The sequence below is a fragment of the Rhinoraja longicauda genome, chromosome 31 (genome assembly GCF_053455715.1).
Source record: "Rhinoraja longicauda isolate Sanriku21f chromosome 31, sRhiLon1.1, whole genome shotgun sequence".
NCBI classification, from domain to species: Eukaryota; Metazoa; Chordata; class Chondrichthyes; order Rajiformes; family Arhynchobatidae; genus Rhinoraja; species Rhinoraja longicauda.
In genome coordinates, this window is record NC_135983.1 from 23,628,764 (window position 1) to 23,651,826 (window position 23,063).

Genomic DNA, 23,063 nt, shown 5'->3' on the forward strand with positions numbered 1-23,063 from the left:
GTTGACATAAAGATGGCAGGCGAGGAGGAGAGAGTGATGGCGGTTTGTGGTCCGAGCCGTTCGTGGGCGAGGGAGGGGATTGGGAGCTGCTCCGGTAGAATGAACACGTGGGGATTCGGACTTTGAACTCGATGAAATGGCGGCGCCGGCATCGTTATATGCAAAATGAATTTCACCATGTAATGTTGAATTGCATTTGTGACAATAAATTTCCGTTGAACCATTGATCCAACGAAGCCCAACAAGGTTAATCTCCTCCAAGGGAAAAATGTCCGGCAGACCAGGCACATCATCAGCCTCCCAGAAGGTTGTCCACGTCGATAACAGACACACCATGGCTGCAGTGTGAACTAGGGGTTGCCAACTTCCTCACTCCCAAATATGGGACAAGGTGACGTCACCGCCCCGCACCCCACGTGACCTCACCCAGCCAGCGGCCACAGTCTCCCGCTCCACCAATGGTGGCCGCCCGGACCGGTAGGCGGGTTGCTATGCAACCTCAGTTCGGCGGTGCCCAGGCCTCCGGGCCTACATTGTCCAAAGCTAAAATGTCAGAAACCTAGAGTGTCGGGACCTAAACTGTCGGGACGTACAACGTCGGGGCCTACAGCATCGGGGCCTACAGCGTCCGGGCCTACAGCGCCCCTCCCGCCCCGGGCCTAATACGGGACAAGGGCGGTCCTGTACAGGACCAAACAATTTAGCCCAAAATACGGGATGTCCCGGCTAATACGGGACAGTTGGCAACCCTGGTGTGAACCAACTACAACACATTCCCAAATATACAACAAGGTTAACCTTTTATCTGCACACTATTACCCTAAGTTGGAAATAAATGTCTTTGGAGTGTGGTGGGAAACCGGAGATCTCGGAGAAAACCCAAGGTCACAGAGAGAAAGTACAAAACTCCGTGCAGACAGCACCCGTGGTCAGGATCGAACCAGGATCTCTGACTCTGTGTGAGGCAGTAGCTCTACTACTGTGCCACCGCGCCGCCCAATTATTACTGTTGAAGTAATGGAAGTGAGTTAACCATAGACTCAATGCTGATGACACATGTTCAGTCAGGTATTGTTTTGACTCTTATCCCCTTCAAAAATGGATGAGATATTTGTCGAAATCGAGGAAAAACTTCAATGCTTGCTAAGATCACTTAGCAACTGGAAAGTTAATTTGAAGTTGATTTTCTTCCTGATCAGCAGAGACTGAAGCTAATACCTAAGCTACCTTGGAGAGTGACATTTTAGCACTTCTACAGAAGGTGATGAATTAATGACAAACGATAAAAGCCTCCTGTCCTGGCCACAGTAAATCCACAGAGGAGATTAACACTAGGCCCCCATTAGGCTTTTAGGCTTTTCTTGGGCATTGAAGATTTACTCGTAATAAATGTGAACACCTTTCACTTACTATAACTTGCTCTTCCAGATTTAACAGGTTTAACAATTGATTGAATTAACAGAAAGCCTGCTGCAATGCCAGCAGACTTGGAACTGACGTGTGCATTTCTGCGTGGAATGCATTTCCAGAGAAGTATTTTGAAGCAAGTTAGCCAATGTCCCTTGAACGTAAAACAACGTGAAGATCCTTGGGATGGATGGTTTCGTTTATTTTGGAGATACGGCACGGAAACAGGCCCTTCGGCCCACCGAGTCGGCGCCGACCAGCAATCCCCGCACACTAACATTGTCCTACATACACCAGGGACAATTTTACATTTACATCAAACCAATTAACCTACAAACCTGTACGATTTTGGAGTGTAGGAGGAAACTGAAGATCCCAGAGAAAACCCACGCAGGTCACGGGGAGAACTAAGAAACTCTTTGCAGACAAGAGTCTGCATAGTCAGGATCAAACCAGGGTCTCTGGCACTGTAAGGCTGTAAGTCTACCCCTACACCACCTTGCAATATAAAATAATGACCTGACTTACTCTTCGATGAAATCTGGCACGCATCTTAAAATATTTACTTCTTCACAAAGAAAAGGTTGGTCATGATTCTGCGGAGCTGGCGATTTTTTAAACAATTATAACTGAAGGAAATGTTGGAATAGCGAGCATTTTGCTCGTAACAAAGCATCAAACGGCGCACAAGGAGGTCACTTGGCACATTGTGCCTGTGCCAGGTCTTTGGAAGTATTTTCAATTGGTCTGCCTCCTACACTCTCTACCCCTGCAACGCTTTATTTCCTTAAATGCAAAACTGAATGGGACAAGAGTGAAAGGTTTTCCAAGGTGAGACTGGAGAAATAGATCATTGTGTCATAGAGTCATGCAGCGTGGAAACAAGTCCTTCGGACCAACTTGGCCACACCGACCAACATGTCCCATCTACACTATTCCCACCTGCCAGCGTTTGGCCCAAATCCTTCTAAGCCTGTCCTATCCATGTACCTAGAAACATAGAAACATAGAAAATAGGAACAGGAGTAGGCCATTCGGCCATTCGAGCTATCACCGCCATTCAATATGATCACGTCTGATCGTCCAAAATCTGTCTGGATGATTCTTAAACGTTGTGATAGTAACATTTTGTGGGCTCAACAGAAACATAGAAACATAGAAAATAGGTGCAGGAGTAGGCCATTCGGCCCTTCGAGCCTGCACCACCATTCAATATGATCATGGCTGATCATCCAACTCAGTATCCCGTACCTGCCTTCTCTCCATACCCCCTGATCCCTTTAGCCACAAGGGCCACATTTAACTCCCTCTTAAATATAGCCAATGAACTGGCCTCAACTACCTGTGACAGAGAATTCCACAGATTCACCACTCTCTGTGTGAAAAAAAACTTTCTCACCTCGTTCCTAAAAGACTTCCCCCTCCACCTACTACTCTCAAATAATTCACTCTGGCTCCGGAAACCCAAAAACACTCTTCTCTACAATAAACAAACTCCTCAGCCCCCTGGACACCATCTCCCAATCATTCACAGTTGACAAATGCACCACTTTCCTTTCATTCTTCCAAAGCAAAATAGACAACATCTACAGCACCTTAACCACCAACGCACCTGCTCCCCCTCAAACCACCTGCCCCCCCTTATCCTGTCAGTCCCTGCCTCAGTTCTCCCCAATCTCCACCACCGACCTCTCTGACCTCTTCACAGGAATAAAAACTGCCACCTGCTCTCTGGACCCCCATCCCCTCCAGCTTTGTCAAGGCCTGCCTTCCTGCTCTCTCTCCACTTATCACTGCAACAATAAACTCCTCCCTGTCCACTGGCATCGTCCCGCCATCCCTCAAAATCGCTGCTGTCACCCCCATTCTGAAAAAACCTGGTCTAAACCCTGACACCCCAAACAACTTCAGACCAATCTCCAACCTACCCTTTCTGTCCAAAGTTTTGGAACGTGCTGTAGCTTCCCAACTCAAATACCACCTCTCTACCAATAACCTGTATGAAACTTTCCAATCCGGATTCCGCTCAAACCACTGTACTGAAACTGCGCTCCTCAAAATCACAAACGACATTCTCCTCTCCTCCGACGCTGGCAACCTCAACATCCTCATCCTACTTGACCTCAGCGCCGCCTTTGACACCATAAATCACTCCATTCTCCTCACCCGACTTGAAACCTCCCTTAACATCACCGGCACAGCCCTATCCTGGTTCAAATCTTACCTCTCTGACAGACACCAGTTCATCTCCATTAACAACTGTAAATCCCCCACCGCTCCCCTCCCCCAAGGTGTCCCCCAAGGCTCAGTCCTTGGCCCCCTCCTCTTCATCCTCTACCTTTTCCCCCTTGGTCAATTAATCCGCCGTCATGGTCTCAACTTCCACTGCTTCGCCGATGATATCCAGCTCCTCATCTCCACCAAGTCAATCTCCCCCACCACACACTCTACACTGACAAACTGCATCACTGAAATAAAATCTTGGCTTCAATCAAACTTCCTCAAACTCAATTGCAACAAATCTGAAATCATCATCATTGGTCCAAAAACGCTCACCAAATCCACCCAAAACTTCATCCTCAACATTGATGGTCTCCCAGTATCCACCTCACCTCACATCCGGAATCTTGGAATCATCCTTGATCAAACCCTCTCCTTCGACAAACACATCAAACACATCACAAAGACAGCCTTCTTCCACCTCAAAAATATTGCCCATCTCCGTCCATCCCTCTCCTCCACAGCTGCAGAAACCCTCATCCACGCCTTCATCACCTCCCGTCTGGACTACTGCAACAGCCTCCTCTATGGCGCACCCTCAAAAATCATCAATAAACTTCAATACATTCAAAACTCCGCTGCCCGTCTACTCACACACACCTCGATCCGTGACCATATCACCCCCGTCCTTTATAAACTCCACTGGCTCCCCATCCCCCAGAGAATCCAGTACAAAATCCTCCTCATAACCTACAAAGCCCTCCATAACCTGGCCTCATCCTACCTGACCGACCTCCTCCACAGGCAAACTCCCACCTGCACCCTCCGCTCTGCCGCTGCCAATCTCCTATCCCCCCACATCCGGACCAAACTCAGATCCTGGGGGGACAGGGCTTTCTCCATCGTTGCTCCCACCCTATGGAACTCACTACCCCAAACCGTTAGAGACTCCTCCACACTCACCTTCTGTCTCCTTTCTCTGTTCATTTATTTATTTACTTATTTATCTATTTATTCATTTCCCTATGTTCTCAAAATCTCTGTAAAGCGTCTTTGAGTATATGAAAAGCGCTATATAAATAAAATGCATTATTATTATTATTATTATCCTTAAACTGTAACCCCTTGTTCTGGACTTCCCCATCATCGGGAACAATCTTCCTGCATCTAGCCTGTCCAACCCCTTAAGAATTTTGTAAATTTCTATAAGATCCCCCCTCAATCTTCTAAATTCCAGCGAGTACAAGCCGAGTCTATCCAGTCTTTCTTCATATGAAAGTCCTGCCATCCCAGGAATCAATCTGGTGAACCTTCTCTGTACTCCCTCTATGGCAAGAATGTCTTTCCTCAGATTAGGAGACCAAAACTGTACGCAATACTCCAGGTGTGGTCTCACCAATGCCCTGTACAACTGCAGCAGAACTTCCCTGCTCCTATACTCAAATCCCCTTGCTATGAATGCCAACATACCATTCGCTTTCTTCACTGCCTGCTGCACCTGCATGCCTACTTTCAATGACAATGAACAGTGAGCAAGAACTTAATGAGGATCTTTGGATGAATAATGCAGGAAGTGTATGGTTTTCCAACCTGTTCCCCTGAAATGGGTAATGAAAAGATAATCTTAGTGGATCCACGACATGCTTCACCACTGTTCCTTTCCCATCCCTTTTACCATTGCAATTCAGAATAAAACGATAGAGCAACTCCATATTCTAAATCCTTTACCTTTATCTCTGTGGCCATTGAGTAATTACACGAAACTGTTGCCATGGATTAGTAACAGAATGGACAATGAAGTCTATCCATAGCCAATCTCATCTTCTGCAGAGAGGCATGGCATAAAGTCCAACCCATTCTCGCACTGAAGTGAATTACCTTCACAGTCTTTTTGGTTTAGATTAGTTTCGAGATACAGCGCGGAAACAGGCCCTACAGTGATCCCCGCACACTAACACTGTCTTACACTCACTAGAGACGACCTACAATCATACCAAGCCAATTAACCTACAAATCTGTACGTCTTGGGAGTGTGGGAGGAAACCAGATATTCCAGAGAAAACTCACGCAGGTCACAGGGAGAACGTACAAACTCCGTACAGACAGCACCCGTAGTCAGGATCGAACCTGGGTCCCTGGCACTGTACGGCAGTAACTCTACCGCCACGCCACCAGGCCGTAGTCACAGGCGAAGACAATAGTTACCAATATTTATTCACAAAATGCTGGAGTAACTCAGCAGGTCAGGCAGCATCTCGGGAGAGAAGGAATGGGTGACGTTTCGGGTCGAACCCGGGTTTCGACCCGAAACGTCGCCCATTCCTTCTCTCCCGAGATGCTGCCTGACCTGCTGAGTTACTCCAGCATTTTGTGAATAAATACCTTCGATTTGTACCAGCATCTGCAGTTATTTTCTTATAGTTACCAATATGACTGGCTGTTGAGACATGAGACCACTTTGTGATGTTTTAGGCACTGCTACATAATTGGTGCTCATTGATAAATTAGCTCAAAGTGGTTGTGTCACTCATACAGAATAATGTTATTGTTCCATTTAATTCAACCATTATTTTCCATAGTAATTCCAAAATATTTGTTTTATAGATCATTTTTATTTGTAGTTTGTTTTGTGTTCTTGTTCTGTGCCTATATGAAACTTTGCGAGTCTTCAAGGTACAACAGAAGTCTTTATTACAGTAACTCAATGCTGGCAGCAAGACAACTAAAATGGCTGCCACCCCACAATCTGACTGACACTCACACACTGCGTACAGCCAAGATAACTATATGTACAAAACATCTCCCTTCATCCTGTGCAGCGCCACCTGCTGCACGGGAGGAGCAACGGGTCCTTCCCACCCCACACAGTCCATCAAACATCACAGTTTGCATGGGTAACAAGATTTCAGCAGCACAGTGGTGCAACTGGGTAGAGCTGTAGTTTCAGTGCCCCAGAGGCATAGATCCGATCCTGACCTCAGGTGCTGTCGGTGTGGAGTCTGCACGTTCACCCAGTCGCCTTGTGGGTTTCCTCCAGATGCTCCAGTTTCCTCCCGCACCCTAAAGCCGTGCGGGCTTGTAGGCTGATACAGTGCTTCTTAAACTATTTCCGTGTCATTCACCCTTGAGTCTTTATCACAAAATTTCAATCACTCTCGACTAAATTTTCTCACGTTTTCTGGGTAATTTTCGTCTTATTCTCCCTTGTGAGAAAAAAAAGTGAAATAAATATCTGAATAAATTAAGTCATTCACCCCAAAATAATTTCATTCACACTTGGGTGAACCATTCACCTGTTTAAGAAGCACTTGGCTAACAGGCCTCTATAATCTGCCCCTAGTGTGCAGGGAGTGGGTGTGAAAGTGGGTCAACATGAAACTAATGTGAACGAGTGATCGATGGTCGGCGTGGACTCGGTGGGCCGAAGGGCCCGTTTCCATGCTGTATCTTCCAATCAATTCAATCAATCGGTTACACATTTTCCAATTAAACTGCCTTTGTTTATGATGCTAACAAAATATCCTTCGAAATTATAATGTAAAAGTTGTCTCAATATATATTTAAAATCAGCTTGTAGAGGCTGTTGGTTGAAGAGTCCTCACTGTGTGACAATTAAATAGTTAAACCTTTAAACAAAGAAAGTAATATCAGATCTTCAACCAAGACTGTGGAAAAACTAATTCACAGGTTTTAATAAGGTTCTATTATAAGCGGGTATATGAATAAAACAGCATTCTCATATCTTTACTCTTGTCAATTCAGTGGAATTAGCAAGGAATAGTCTTTCATATGTGACAATAGGATTTACTAAATTGAGTCTCTTGCTGCACAAGGAAACCAGGACTTTGAAAATATGTGATAATGCAATTTTACATTGCTCTTCGATATTTCAAACTAAAGTTTGAATGAGGTTTTTCAAATTACTTGTTTTACTTAATTTTAAACATACGTGGCTGTTTTGGCATCCAAATTCAGAATTGTACATATCCCCTTTTTATTATGAATTTGGTGATTTTGTTTGAAAGATCATGAATGTTTCTATTCAATACCACAGTCACTTGTTACTTACTGAATGGACAATATTCACTTTGAGTGAACTGAAGGCATGGTGGCGCAGCGGTAGAGTTGCTGCCCTACAGTGCCAGGGACCCGGGTTCGATCCTGACTACGGGCGCTGTCTGTACGGAGTTTGTACCTTCTCCCCGTGTCCTGCGTGGGTTTTTTTCCGGGATCTTCGGTTTCCTCCCACACTCCAATGACATACAGGTTTGTAGGTCAATTGGCTTGGCGTAACCTGTACATTGTTCCTAGTCTGTGTAGAATAGTGTTAGTGTGCAGGGATCGCTGGTCGGCGCGGACCCAGTGGGCTGAAGGACCTGTTTCCTCGCTGTATCTCTAAACTAAACTAAACTAAACTGAAGAGCTCAAATTGCATTATCAGCAGCAATGCATGCTCAAAATGAACACAGTCTGCAATGATTACATTGTGTTTTTATTTTATCATGTTTCCTTTTAAAGTGGTTGATGTTTCCCAGAATATGGGAGCAGGGACTTCATAAGCTTCATTTGAGAAGACTTCACCTGTATCCACATTAATCTTTTATTTTATTTATCAGTTTTTGGTCTTGGTCATTACTGCAGAACCAGCATCCTTGAATTAGTTTAATTTAGTTTAGTTTAGTTTAGAGATACAGCGTGGAAGCAGGCCCTTAGGCCCACCGAGTCCACACCTACCATCGATCATCCATTCACACTAGTTCCATGTTATCCCACTTTCACATCCTGCACACTAGGATAGTTTACAGAGCCAACTAGCTTAGGTTCGAGATTTAGTTCAGAGATACAGCTAGGGGTTGCCAACTATCTCACTCCCAAATACGGGACAAGGTGACGTCACCGCCCTGCGCCTCATGTGACCTCACCCAGCCAGCGGCCACGTGCTCCCACTCTACGCGAGGCAGGAGGCGGGTTGCCCACGCAAACTCCAGGCGCCTGGGCCTCTAGACCTAGACTGTCCAGAGCTAAAGTGTCGGAAACCTAGAGTGTCTGGACCAAAACTGTCGGGACCTACATCGTCGTGGCCTACAGTGTCGGGGCCTACAGCGTCCGGGCCTACAGCGCCCCCCCGGGCCTAATATGGGACAAGGGCAGTACCATACAGGACAAACCAATTTAGCCCAAAATACGGGATGTCCCGGCTAATACGGGACAGTTGGCAACCCTAGATACAGCATGGAAACAGGCCCTATGGCCCACCGAGTCCACGCCAACCATCGATCACCCATTCACCAGTTTTATGTCCTACACACAAAGAGCAATTTACAGAAGCCACTTAAACTGCAGACATGCGCGTCTTTGGAATGTGGGAGGAAAGCGGAGCACCCCGAGAAAACCCACGTGGTCACAGGTAGAACGTGCAAAATCCGCATCGACAGCACCCATAGACAAGGTTAAACCAGTTACATTTTACTCGTTTTCATTAAAATAATTTATTTTATTTCATATAAAGAAATACGTCGGTCACACACTGCAAGTCTCAAAATTACATTTTCCAGATACAACCTACTGCTGTGAAGATGTATGAAACTGACCATTCTGCTTTAGTTAAACATTTTGTTCAAGATGGCCGCGCCATTGTGTTTGGCTGCCTGCCACTGTATGTTTCTTCTTTTTTTTTTTCCTAATCAGATGTACAGCACTTTGGTCAACGTGGGTTGTTTTTAAATGTGCTATACAAATAAAATTGACTTGACTTGACTTGACTTGGGTTTGTGGAGCAGAGAGATAGCAGCTCTACTGTTGCACCACTGTGCACCAATGGACTGGCTTTCTGGGTAATGTCAGAGAGCAGAGAGTATTTATGAACCGCACATATTGTCTGTAGACACACATCGGCCAAACTGAGCAAGTGTGGTAGATTTCCTGTCCAGTAGGACATTAGTGAATGAACTGGGTTTTGTAGATAGACACAAAATGCTGGAGTAACTCAGCGGGACAGGCTGCATCTCTGGAGAGGAGGAATGGGTGACGTTTTGGGTCGAGGCCCTGCTTCAGATTGGTTCGTAGTACTGATCATTTGTTCTTCATAAGTTCATAAGTTATAGGCATGCACCTTCAGCAACAGACTGGTTCCACCAAGATGCAGTCCAAAACGCCACTAAAGGAGATCCTTTTTCCCTGTGGCTATCAAACTGTACAATTCGTCCCCCCTCTGTCGTGGGGTAGACTGACTCCCCTTCCCCCACCCCGTCCCCCCTCCCCAATCTTGGCACGTCCCCAAACCTGGACTTTCCACTCATCACTTTAATTTCATGTTTCACGTATCTTGTCGTATTTTGTGACTGTTGGAAGACTAATTTCCCTCCTGGAAATAATGAAGTTTTATCGTATCGTATCGTATTGTATGGTACAGGATTAGAATTAGGTTATGCTGTCCATTACAAACTCCGTACAGACAGCACACGTAGTTGGGAACAAACCCGGGTTACTGTCTTACAGTAAGCTCTGTAAATCAGCAGCTCTACCGCTACGCCACCGCGCCGCCCATTATAGCTGTAACTATTCTTTCCCATACAACGGGTTTTTTAGACCATAATACCTTGAAGAGATGCATCTAAGCTGCAAATAATTAGAGGGATAAACACATTCCAGCACATTTAGTGTTCAACTATTCTCTATGCCACTGATCTGTGGAACTGGAGATGTATCAATTGCTTGACAATTTACTAAAAGAGAGAGTCAGTGCTGCTGACGACCTTCTACCGCTGCACCATAGAGAGCATCCTAACGCATGGCATCCCTGTGTGGTACCTCAGCTGCACGGAGGCAGAAAGGAAAGCTCTTCAGCTGGTAGTCCATAGAGCTCAGAAGACTATCGGAACACAGCTACCAGCCTTGGAGGGCATCTACAACGCACGATGCCTCAGAAAAGCCACCAGCATCCACAAAGACTCCTCACACCCCTGCAACAGTCTGTTCGAACTTCTACCATCGGGCAGACGCTACAAGGCCTTCTACGCCCACACCTCCAGACTCAGGAACAGCTTCATCCCCAGGGCCATAGCTGCTATAAACTGGTCCTGCTGAGCCGGATGGTCACATCGCACAGTGAACCGGCACAGACCTACTTGCACTTTATTCTGTTTTAAAACTGTTTCTAATTTTGTTTCACTGGGTTGTATAAATTTATACTGATTAGCTAATTAGCGAATTAATTTATTGCATCGTATGGAAGGCGCATTCCCAAGCTCGTTGTACTCCTGTACAATGACACTAAAGATATATTGTATTGTATTGTATTGTATTGTATCTGCCAGTTAAGCCTTAGTCCTGTTAATGGACCTTACAAGTAATGGATACAGTTCTCCACAGGGAGTTGAACACGCTTCATATAAAACAGATAGCAAGTATTAAAATGCCCTCTATTCTTATTATAGCATCATAAAGTGTCAAGTAGGTGAAATCCTATTCAAGTTTACAATAAGATTGAAATCAATCTCAAGCAGAAGGCTCACAGCTAAAGGGAATTGATAGTAGAACAATAAAACTGAAAACCCATTGCTCTCCTATCGATGTTGTGTATTTTATATTCAGTGCCTTGTCAATCCTTTCTACAAACATAGAGAATTTTATTAACAGGCTGGTTGTATATTCAGTATGTTAAGATCAAATAAAGGAGACTTTAATTGCCCATTACGTTTGACTCGAGACGAGTTAATGATTCAAGTTCATTTTAAACACCCGATCTTATTGACTTGTGAGTGCAAACCAAAGTTGGTCTGATCGTTTCCCTTATCCCTAACTAGTCTGACGAAGGGTCTTGACCCGAAACACCACCCATTCCTTCTCTCCAGAGATGCTGCCTGTCCCTCTGACTTACTCCATCTTTTTGCGCTTATCTTCAGTTTAAACCAGCATCTGCAGTTCCTTCCTACACATTTTGTCTGCTCCACTGCAAACTCTCCTCAAGGTATGTCTACTTTGAATAAGCTCTCCTCCTCTCTCCTATGGGAGTTCTGCGTCTATATCTCTCTTCTCTAACTAGTCTGAAGAAGGGTCTCGACCCGAATCGTCACCGATTCCATCTCACCAGAGATGCTGCCTGTCCTGCTGAGTTACTCCAGCTTTTTGTGTCTATCTCTGATTTTATCCAGACTTCTTTGTATCTAGGACACATATATGTATGTGTGACATTTCTTTAGACGCGGAAAAATGCCCTTTGGCCCACTGAGACCATGGTGAACAGCGTTCATTCCATACACCATACACCACACACCAGGGACAATTTACAATTTTTACTGAAGCCAATTAACCTACAAACCTACATGTCTTTGGAGGAAACTGGAGCACCCGGAGAAAGTCCATGCGGTCTCAGGGAGAACATACAGACTCCATACAGACAGCACCCATAGTCAGGATCTTACCCGGGTCTCTGGCGCTGTCAGGCGGCAACTCTACCGCTGCGCCACCGTGCCGTCATATCAGATCACATCTCTACAGACTAATTCTGCTTGGGGTGAACCTGTGAGCCACTGGGTCTCGACCCGAAATGTGACTGAAAGAGCCATTTTACAGTCTACAGCCCTCCAGCCATCAGGCTATTAAACACTACAACCTCCATCAAGCTCTGAACTACATATACTATTATTGTTATTATTGCACTATCATTGTTTTTTGGTGTACACACATATATATATATACATATACACACACACACACACACACACACACACACACACACACACACACACACGCGCACACACACACACAGACATATATATATATACATATACACACACACACACACACACACACACATACACACATATATATATATATATATATATATATATATAAACATACACATACACACACACACACACACACACACACACACACATATATATATATAATAATAATAATAATAATAATAATGTATTTTATTTATATAGCGCTTTTCATATACTCAAAGACGCTTTACAGAGATTTAGAGAACATAGGGAAATGAATAAATAGATAAATAAGTAAATAAATAAACGAACAGAGAAAGGAGACAGAAGGTGAGGTGACCTTCAGTGGTTGAAGGCAGTACTGAACAGGTGAGACTTCAGCGATGTTTTGATATATATTTATATATATATTCGGCCCACCAGTTCCGTGTCAACCATCGATCCCCGCACACTTACACTATCCTAAACAAACTAGGGACACTTTACAATTACATCAAGCCAATTAACTTACAAACCTCTATTATGTCTTTGGAGTGTGGGAGGAAACTGAGGATCTCGGAGAAAACCTACGTAGTCACGGGGAGAACGTACAAACTCCGTACAGACAACACTCGTAGTCAGGATCGAACCCGGTCTCTGGCGCTGTACGGCAGCAATTCTACCGCTGGGCCATCATGCTACCCTTTATTTTTATATTTGTGTTTATATTTTTAAAGATAAAAATATCACTTAGCAGACAATTAAATACCTTAATTTAGCTGTGATCGAATACTGCATAGGTTCAAAGAAAGGGAAATGAGTAGTCTCGCAAAGAGACTAGAAGAGCTCATAATGTCACATCCAGTGCATGGGGAAAGTTAAGCAGATTAAAATATCACTTGCTCGATTTTTGTAGGTAGATTCACAAGTTATACCCAATCTTTCCTCAGTTTTTTGGAGTTAATACACCATATTTAGTGGAAATTAATATATATTATTAAAATATAATCACAGTCATAAATAGAGATGAATTTTGTGCAAGATGTAATAAAGCAACATTTTATGAAGACATGAAAAGAATCAAATACTGAAAAATATATAATGTTCTTACAGCATCAAAACAATTTTGGACAGCTTAAAGAAGATATAAGGAACTGCAGAGGACCGCTTACAAAAAAAAGACACAAAGTGCTGGAGTAACTCAGCGAAGTTACTCTAACATTTTTTGGGGGGATGGCCTAAATGTAGGTTGGTATAAAATACATTTTGAAGCGGTGATAGAAAGAAAGCTTTCAATTCAAAGGGTTATCAATGCTTATAAAACCCTGTCAGAACATCAAGATCTTTGCTTGCAGAATGGTATTTCACCATCACCCCCACCCAAGCCCACCACAGAAATTCCTTTAGACTGTTAAGTCACTTTCTGGTCTCGCTTCAAAATATTAAAACCTTTTTACCTCATTCGCACCTCCCTGCAATACTCTATTTCCGTTCGCAATCTTTCCGCAGTCCCGAGTTCTAATTTTATTCCCATGTGGAATTAATTCATTGCAACGTAGTAAGAAATATATCCTTGAGGATATTTTTGTTTTCTGCTTGGAAACAAGATTTGCAGTGTTCCAAGTTGAAGGATTTGTCTTCCTTTATAAGCCAAATTCAAAAAACACAATCATCCACGATTCTGTTTGTTCAATTAGAAATTATATTGTTTTTTATAATGTTTATGTTTTTTTCATAAGAGGGTGGTGAATCCATGGAATTCTTTTCCACAGAAGGCTGTGGAGGCCAAGTCAATGGATATTTTTAAGGCAGAGATAGATAGATTCTTGATTAGTACGGGTGTCAGGGGTTATGGGGAGAAGGCAGGAGCATATACGATTATTAAGGGGTTGGACACGTTAGAGGCAGGAAACATGTTCCCAATGTTGGGGAAGTCCAGAACCAGGGGCCACAGTAAAAGAATAAGGGGTAGGCCATTTAGAATGGAGATGAGGAAAAACTTTTTCAGTCAGAGAGTTGTAAATCAGTGGAATTCTCTGCCTCAGAAGGCAGTGGAGGCCAATTCTCTGGATGCATTCAAGAGAGAGCTAGATAGAGCTCTTAAGGATAGCGGAGTCAGGGGGTATGGGGAGAAGGCAGGAACGGGCTACTGATTGAGAATGATCAGCCATGATCACATTGAATGGTGGTGCTGGCTTGAAGGGCCGAATGGCCTCCTCCTACACCTATTGTCTATTGTATATAATGGGGTTAGGAGGGAGAAATAGATAAGCCAAGATTGAATGGCGGAGTAGACTCGATGGGCCGAATGGCCTAGTTCACCTCCTATCACTTATGACCTTATGAATTTTTTTTAATGACTTCTGTGAAATGGGTTTATTTTTTAAACAAAATGTTCACAGCCGACTACTAAATTAATATGAAGGTAGAGGGATTGGGAGCTGCTTTACATCCTCATCGTCCACCCTGGGTAGTTCTACGGAACTGGCAAAATTTCCAGCAAATCGTCAACTGCGGCACTCTGAAGCACCAATTGCCACTGTTGATTGTTGTAGTCGACATACGAGAGAAGAAAGAAGATGGAGGTAGACACAAAATAAAAGTTTTTTATACCTACACATCATCTGCAGTTTTTATACCAACACATCATCTGCAGTTTTTTTACCAACACATCATCTGCAGTTTTTTTACCTACAATTTTGTGTCTACCTTCGATTTGAACCGGCATCCGCAGTTTTTTTTCCCTACTAAATTAACATGGCAAGCTCCTTGTTTCATTTGACACCACAACAATGAGCGACCGTTACTATTCCTGTTGCTCATTATAAGCCTGGTGGTTATTTGGCTGAAATGACGATATACCCTAGATAGCTGAGAACCACAGATGTCCCGAGCAGAGCAGCAAATGATATATGTTCTGTCATAGCTGTGGTCCTCGTGAGATACTGTAAGTCTTCCCATAAGTAGCACACGAATAACATCACCACATTCATCACAACATAAAATACTAATGAAGTCATGGACAAGACGACATCATTAGTGAATAATGAAGTCTCGGAATATTTATGCATTAGGTCACTGAAGATGTTTTCAATGAATCCTGATGTGACAATCATGTGTAGTTTAAATTGCATTAATATTAGTTCAAAGATTGATTTATAACAAAGGCCCTTTCGGATCACTATTAATTTAACAATTTATAAATCTCCACTAGGTGGTGATAGGGTATTCTTTGATAATTTCTTTACACCATACAAAGCCAACAGCCATTTCAATGTCAGATGTTCCCAACTCAATTGACGTTAGTTGGACAAATTTGAAGTTCCTCAAAAATGTAAATTATTTAACTATTCTTTACATGATTACCTCAGAGTGAGGCACAACGCAAATTGAAGGAACAGCACCTCGTGTGGCACGGTGGCACAGCGGCAGAGTTGCTGACTTACAGCGAATGCAGCGCCGGAGACCAAGGTTCGATCCTGACTGCGGGTGCTGTCTGTACGGAGTTTGTACGTTCTCCCCCTGACCTGCGTGGGTTTTCTCCGAGATATTCAGTTTCTTCCCACTCTCCAAAGACGCACAGGCTTTGTAGGTTAATTGGCTTGGTATATGTAAAAAAGAAAATTGTGCCTAGTGGGTATAGGATAGTGTTAATGTGCGGGGATCACTGGTCGGTGCGGACCCGGTGGGCCAAAAGGGCCTGTTTCCACGCTGTATCTCTAAACTAAACTAAAACTAAACTAAACTGACTACGGGCGCTGTCTGTACGGAGTTTGTACGTTCTCCCCGTGACCTGCGTGGGTTTTCTCCGAGATCTTCGGTTTCCTCCCACACTCCAAGGACGTACAAGTATGTAGGTTAATTGGCTGGGCCAATGTAAAAATCGTCCCTAGTGGGTGTAGGTTAGTGTTAGTGTGCGGGGATCGCTGGGCGGCGCGGACCCGGTGGGCCGAAGGGCCTGTTTATGCGCTGTATCTCTAAATCTAAAATCTAAATCTAAATCTAAACCTCATATTTCGCTTGGGCAGTTTACAACCCAGTGGTATGAATTTTGACTTTTCTAACTCCAAGTAGCCCTTGCTTTCCCTCTCTCTCCATCCCTCCCCATCCCAGTTCTCCGACCAGTCCGACTGTCCCCTTGATTCCATTTTTATCTTTGCATGCTTCGTTGTCACCTTCCCCAGCTAACATTGATCTATTCTACATTTTCCTTGAACCTCGTCCCCTTTGATGTCTCGTTTCCACACCTTCCATTCTTTATCTCTGTGTCACCCTCTCCCCTGACTCTCAGTCTGAAGAAGGGTCTCGACCTGAATCGTCACCCATTCCTTCTCTCCAGAGATGCTGCCTGTCCCGCTGAGTTACTCCAGCATTTTGTGTCTACCTTCATTTTAAATTAATTGGCTTTATGAAAAGGAAGCATTATTTCAATGCACAATTAAAACTTGTTTGAAGAAGGCTTCCAACTGGAAATGTCACCTATTCCTTTTCTCCAGCTGTACTGCCTGACCCACTGAGTTTAACTCCAACATTTTGTGTCTGTCTTCGGTATAAACCAGCATCTGCAGTTCCTTCCCACACATTAAAATAAGTGAATTGTTCACTGAATTAAAATTGCTTCAAAATTAATCAAACTGTTATATACAAATACAAATATCAATGAATTCTCCACAAATTAGTTACTTCTCCTATCCAAAGCTGGTGTAAAATTACCTTTGGAATCAAATGTCATGCAGGTTTGATACAGTAGTAACTTTCTACAAGGACAGTAGATCTTAAGATCAATATTTCTGTGGCACAGCTGTTGTATTTTATTAGTATCAATTCTTTAATATATTACAGATGCATACAGAAATGATTATGAATGTTGCAACAAAACATGCTTTGATCTCACTTAATTCAGAATAGTTAACGATAAAGTTTTAGTTACAAATGACAGGGAGATTTGCTTCCCATTAATGCGGTTAGCATTGCACCCTGGATGATTTTGCAATGCTGCTGTATAAAGTAAAAGTCATGAATTTAGGCTGCATTTATCTTGCTATAATTCGCAAACTGATGCAATTTTCCTAGAGCATCATACACCCAGTAAGGTCAAAAAACATTCTGGGGCTCAAATAACTGCTTATCTGTCAAGTCATCAAATATCAAATGAGCAAAACAGAAAGATGGGCAGTGACTGAATGATTGGCAACACAACCAGCGAAAAGAGTATTTCTATTTTTTAAGTTATAATTCATGAACAATCAAGTACCCGAATAAACGCTGCTTTAATGGATCATGTCATTTTTTTTCACACTGCACCTAATTCCCAGTTTTTGCTTATGATCAGGAAGGTTGATTCCATCTGAGAGTAAAGAGTCTCTCTCTGGGCAGCACGGTGGCACAGCGCCGGAGACCCGGGTTCCATCCTGACCACGGGTGCTGTCTGTGCGGAGTTTGTACGTTCTCCCTGCGACCTTGTGGGTTTTCTCCGGGTGCTGCGGTTTCCCCCCACACTCCAAAGACGTACAGTTTTTTTCAGGTTAATTAGGTTTAGGTGAAAATTGTAAATGGTCCCTGGCGTGTAGGATACCGCTAGCATATGGGGATCGCTGGTCGGCATGGACTTGGTGGGCCGAAGGGCCTGTTTCCACACTGCATCTCTGAAGTCCAAAGTCTGTTTAATTTGCACCTGATCCACCACCTTAAAATGTATTCCCTCCACGACCAGAAACTGTGATGTAGTGTGCACTATCTTTAAAATGCATCGCAACCACTTGGGCTGAACTCGTATCTCCTCCCCAGGATGGGAACAAACAGCCTTAAAGACTTCCCTCCATTTTGCAGTGTGACATGTACTATCATGTGAACTGGCATCTGCTGTTCCTTCCCACATGCAAAGCCAACAGCCATGTCAATATCAGATGTTCACAACCACATTGATGTTACGGTACCTAGTTGGTATAAATTTTCAAAAATATAAATTATTTGTTAGCATTCATAGCAAGAGGATTTGAGTATAGGAGCAGGGAGGTTCTGCTGCAGTTGCACAGGGCCTTGGTGAGACCGCACCTGGAGTATTGCATACAGTTTTGGTCTCCTAATCTGAGGAAATACATTCTTGCCATAGAGGGAGTACAGAGAAGGTTCACCAGATTGATCCCTGGGATGGCAGGACTTACATATGAAGAAAGATTGGATAAACTAGGCTTATACTTGCTGAAATTTAGAAGACTGAGGGGGGATCTTATAGAAACATATAAAATTCTTAAGGGGTTGGACAGGCTAGATGCGGGAAGCTTGTTCCCGATGTTGGGGAAGTCCAGAACCAGGGGTCACAGCTTAAGGATAAGGGGGAGGTCTTTTAGGACCGAGATGAGAAAACATTTCTTCACACAGAGAGTGGTGAATCTGTGGAATTCTCTGCCACAGAAGGTAGTTGAGGCCAGTTCATTGGCTATATTTAAGAGGGAGTTAGATGTGGCCCTTGTGGCTAAAGGGATCAGGGGGTATGGAGAGAAGGCAGGTACAGGTTACTGAGCTGGATGATCAGCCATGATCATATTGAATGGCGGTGCAGGCTCGAAGGGCCGAATGGCCTACTCCTGCACCTATTTTCTATGTTTCTATGTTTCTATTTAAATACTCTCCACATGAGCAGCTAATTTCCAAGTCAGTGGCTTTATGTAAAGGAAGCTTTATTCCAAAGAATAATGCTAGTGTGCGGGTCGGTGTGGGTTCGGTGGGCCGGAATCTTTAAATTAAATTAAATTAAGCTAAATAAACATCTTCCTTTATTATGAATTGATTGAGTCAATTTAAATATAATGATTTTAAAAAGCTTTTATTTTTCATTTTCTTAAAACTTTTAAAAAAATTAACAAATTTCAATATCATGTTCAACTTTTAATACTAGTTGAATGTTCGCAGATGATTGTAGTTGTCAGAGTGATTTGGAAACGTCCAAGGCATTTCAAGGTATCCCCTCAAGGTATGCCTACTTGCCCAGAGTAGGTGAATCGAGGACCAGAGGACAGAAGTTTAAGGTGAAGGGGAAAATATTTAATAGGAATCTGAGGGGTAACTTTTTCACGCAATTGGTGGTGGGTGTATGGAACGAGCTGCCAGAGGAGGTAGTTGAGGCTGGGACTATCCCAACATTTAAGAAGCAGTTCGACAGGTACATGGATAGGACAGGTTTGGAGGGATATGGAGCAAACGCTGGCATTTGGGACGAGTGTAGGTGGGACATGTTGGCCGGGGGTGTGGGCAAGTTGGGCTGAAGGGCATGTCTCCACGCTGTATCACTCCGTAATTAAGTTATCCTCCTCTCTCCGACGAGAGTTCTGCAACATCCTCTCCTCAAGGTATTTCACAGTCAGTTCAGGTCGAGCACTGGGCGTCATTTTCATTTCTCTCTCACAATCAGATCAGTCTTCTTCTTGCGTTTGAGGCAGCAGAAGTTATGAAGCTGCTTCAGCTTCTGCTGTCGCCGTTTGTTGTCATTCGCCTGACTGAGGTCAGTTGACAGGGCTCACCACGGGGAGGTCGACACGGTAGCGCAGCGGTAGAGTTGCTGCTTTACAGCGAATGCAGCACCGGAGACTCAGGTTCGATCCTGACTACGGGTGCTGCACTGTAAGGAGTTTGTACGTTCTCCCCGTGACCTGCGTGGGTTTTCTCCGAGATCTTCGGTTTCCTCCCACACTCCAAAGACGTACAGGTATGTAGGTTAATTGGCTGGGTAAAGGTAAAAATTGTACCTAGTGGGTGTAGGATAGTGTTAATGTGCGGGGATCGCTGGGCGGCACGGACTTGGTGGGCCGAAAAGGCCTGTTTCCGGCTGTATATATATATGATATGATATGATATGATAACATGAGCCCCCACAATCAGATCAGTGAAGATGACAGGAAAGAAGTGGGGTTCATCTGAAAATGCCCAGGTTTGGAGTTTGATTAAATAATTTCCACACGCCTTTTGGGTACAAACTCTGACAGTCCTCAAGAAGTTTGATGGCAAATGAAAAGAGCCTGTTTAATTGGTATCTAATCCACCACCTTAAAATGTATTCCCTCCACCGCAAGCAACTATGATGGCTGTGTTTATAAGTTCATAGGTTCGAGGAGCAGAGTTAGGCTATTCGGCCCATCAAGTCTACTCCACCAATCAATTATGGCTGATCTATCTTTTCCTCTCAACCCCATTCTCCTGCCTTCTCCCCATAGCCCCTGATACCCGTACTAATCGTAGGTTTATGGCTGTTAATAAGCATCTCGGTAAGACTGACCAGCAGAAGGGGGCTCACGAATAAAGGAGAGAGCTGGATTTGTTCAGGACGTCTCACCAGGATACAGGTGGAGTGGGCGAGCAGTGGAACTGTGATCAAAAAACCACTCTGGGGAAAGACCAGAGGAAAGAAACCAGTGTTTTTTAAAGAGACACAAGAAACTGCAGATACTGTAATATGATTCCAGGGCGGCACGGTGGCGCAGCGGTAGAGTTGCTGCCTTACAGCGAATGCAGCACCGGAGACTCAGGTTCGATCCTGACTACGGGCGCCGTCTGTACGGAGTTTGTACGTTCTCCCCGTGACCTGCGTGGGTTTTCTCCGAGATCTTTGGTTTCCTCCCACACTCCAAAGATGTACAGGTATGTAGGTTAATTGATTGGGTAAATGTAAATAACAAAATTGTCCCTAGTGTGTGTAGGATAGTGTTAATGTGTGGGGACCGAGGGGCAGGCAGCCGGCTCGGGCAGAGCCCTCTTCCGCCTGGCGCCGTGACTCACGGATGGCCAGCTTGGCCAGCCAAACTAGATTGGTGGGATTTAGGAATTGTTGCACATGGACTCCTAAATTTTTTAATTATTACCATTTACATTACATTTTTAAATATCTTTTCGTGATCCAGAGAGGAACAAAGATTCAGGTGGTCTTTGTGCGTTGGCACAAAAATGGCATTTTAAAAAAACATGATGGAGCCAGTTTAAAAAAAAGGGAGGAAATTTTACCACAGCTATGAAAATGTACTGATATCTCCATCCCCGATATCTCACGTACAGCAGAACTGTGAATGACAGAATCAATAACCGCACTTGCTAAAGTGGATGGGTATTAGAGATGCGTCATTCATCCTGAATGCTAATCACAATGTAGCAACTAGCTGTTGTTCCTCTGACTTCAGAAGGCAGTGGAGGCCAGTTCGTTGGATGCTTAAGGATAGCGGAGTGAGGGGGTATGGGGAGAAGGCAGGAACGGGGTACTGATTGAGAGTGATCAGCCATGATCGCATTGAATGGCGGTGCTGGCTCGAAGGGCTGAATGGCCTACTCCTGCACCTATTGTCTATTGTCTATAAGCTCATAAGGCATAGGAGAAGAATTGGGCCATTCGGCCCATCAATTCTACTCCGCCATTCAATCACGGCCGATCTATCTCTCCCTCCTAACCCCATTCTCCTGCCTTTTCCCCATAACCCCTGACACCTGTACTAATCAAAAAATCTATCTATCTCTGCCTTAAAAATATCCATTGACTTGGCCTCCTCAGAGTCTTCTGTGACAAAGAATTTTCACAAACGGAGTACAATGCAAATCCAGCTTCATGTTTTGTGCTTATTGCCCATGAACAAGGATTGATTTCAAGCTTTCCCCACTTTCCAACACATTACCGGGATAACTGATGGGAGCCTTCACTTGAACTATTAAACTATTCATATTAAACTATTAAACTATTAAAGCATGCTTTAATAAACTTTGAGGTACTGAGGATCGCAAAGAAACAGTTATCATGGTATGTCAATTGTTTTTGTTTTTTTCCAATTCCATAGCTGAAAGCTATCAAAATATGCACATTAAGTATTGGAAGCCAGGTCAGCAATTAATGATTAACAATATCAGCAGAAAGCCAAATGTTTAAGGAGTATAGACTTGTACTGATTTTTTTTAAATTAAGGATTTGTTTTGCCAAATGTCCTTGAAATATCAATCAGTAGGTATGAAGGCTTGATTTCACATTCCAGCAGGCTACGAAGAAAATAATTCTCCACATCCTTCAAGAGAAGAAAAATCGGTGGTCATTGCCACTATTGAAAAGGATTGGAATACAGGGCAAGATAGACATTTGTAAATGTTTTTGTTTAAAGGTTGTAATTCATATTACTTCCCTATGACAGTGTGCACCTACATGACATTTCATATCCAAACATCGTTTCATTTTGACCTAAAAGAGATTGTCGGCCCAACTTGCCCACACTGTCCAACATGTCCCATCTACACTAGTTCCATCTGCCTGCATTTGGCCCATATCCCTCTAAACCTGTCCTATCCATGTACCTGTCCAATTGTTTCTTAAACGCTGCGATCGTCCTTGCCTCAACTACCTCCTCTGGCAGCTCGTTCCATACACCCACCACTCTTTGTGTGAAAAGGTTACCCCTCAGATTCCTAGTAATTCTTTCCCCTTCACCTTAAGCCTATGCCCTCTGGTTCTCGATTCGAGGCAAGAGACATTCAGCAAGATAATCACAGGCAGAACATTTCCAAGCTCACAAATCATGACAAAAGCGATCACAATACTACTGTTTTTCATATTTATATGCTCATATGAAATGTTGCCTGTCCACTACTCTCCACAGATGCCACCTGACCCTCTGAGTTCCTCCAGGACTTTGTGTTCTGCTGCTTCCATGTATATGATTTGTAAATGTGTGTGCTTCCATGCTTACCATCATTTGAGTCAAGTGT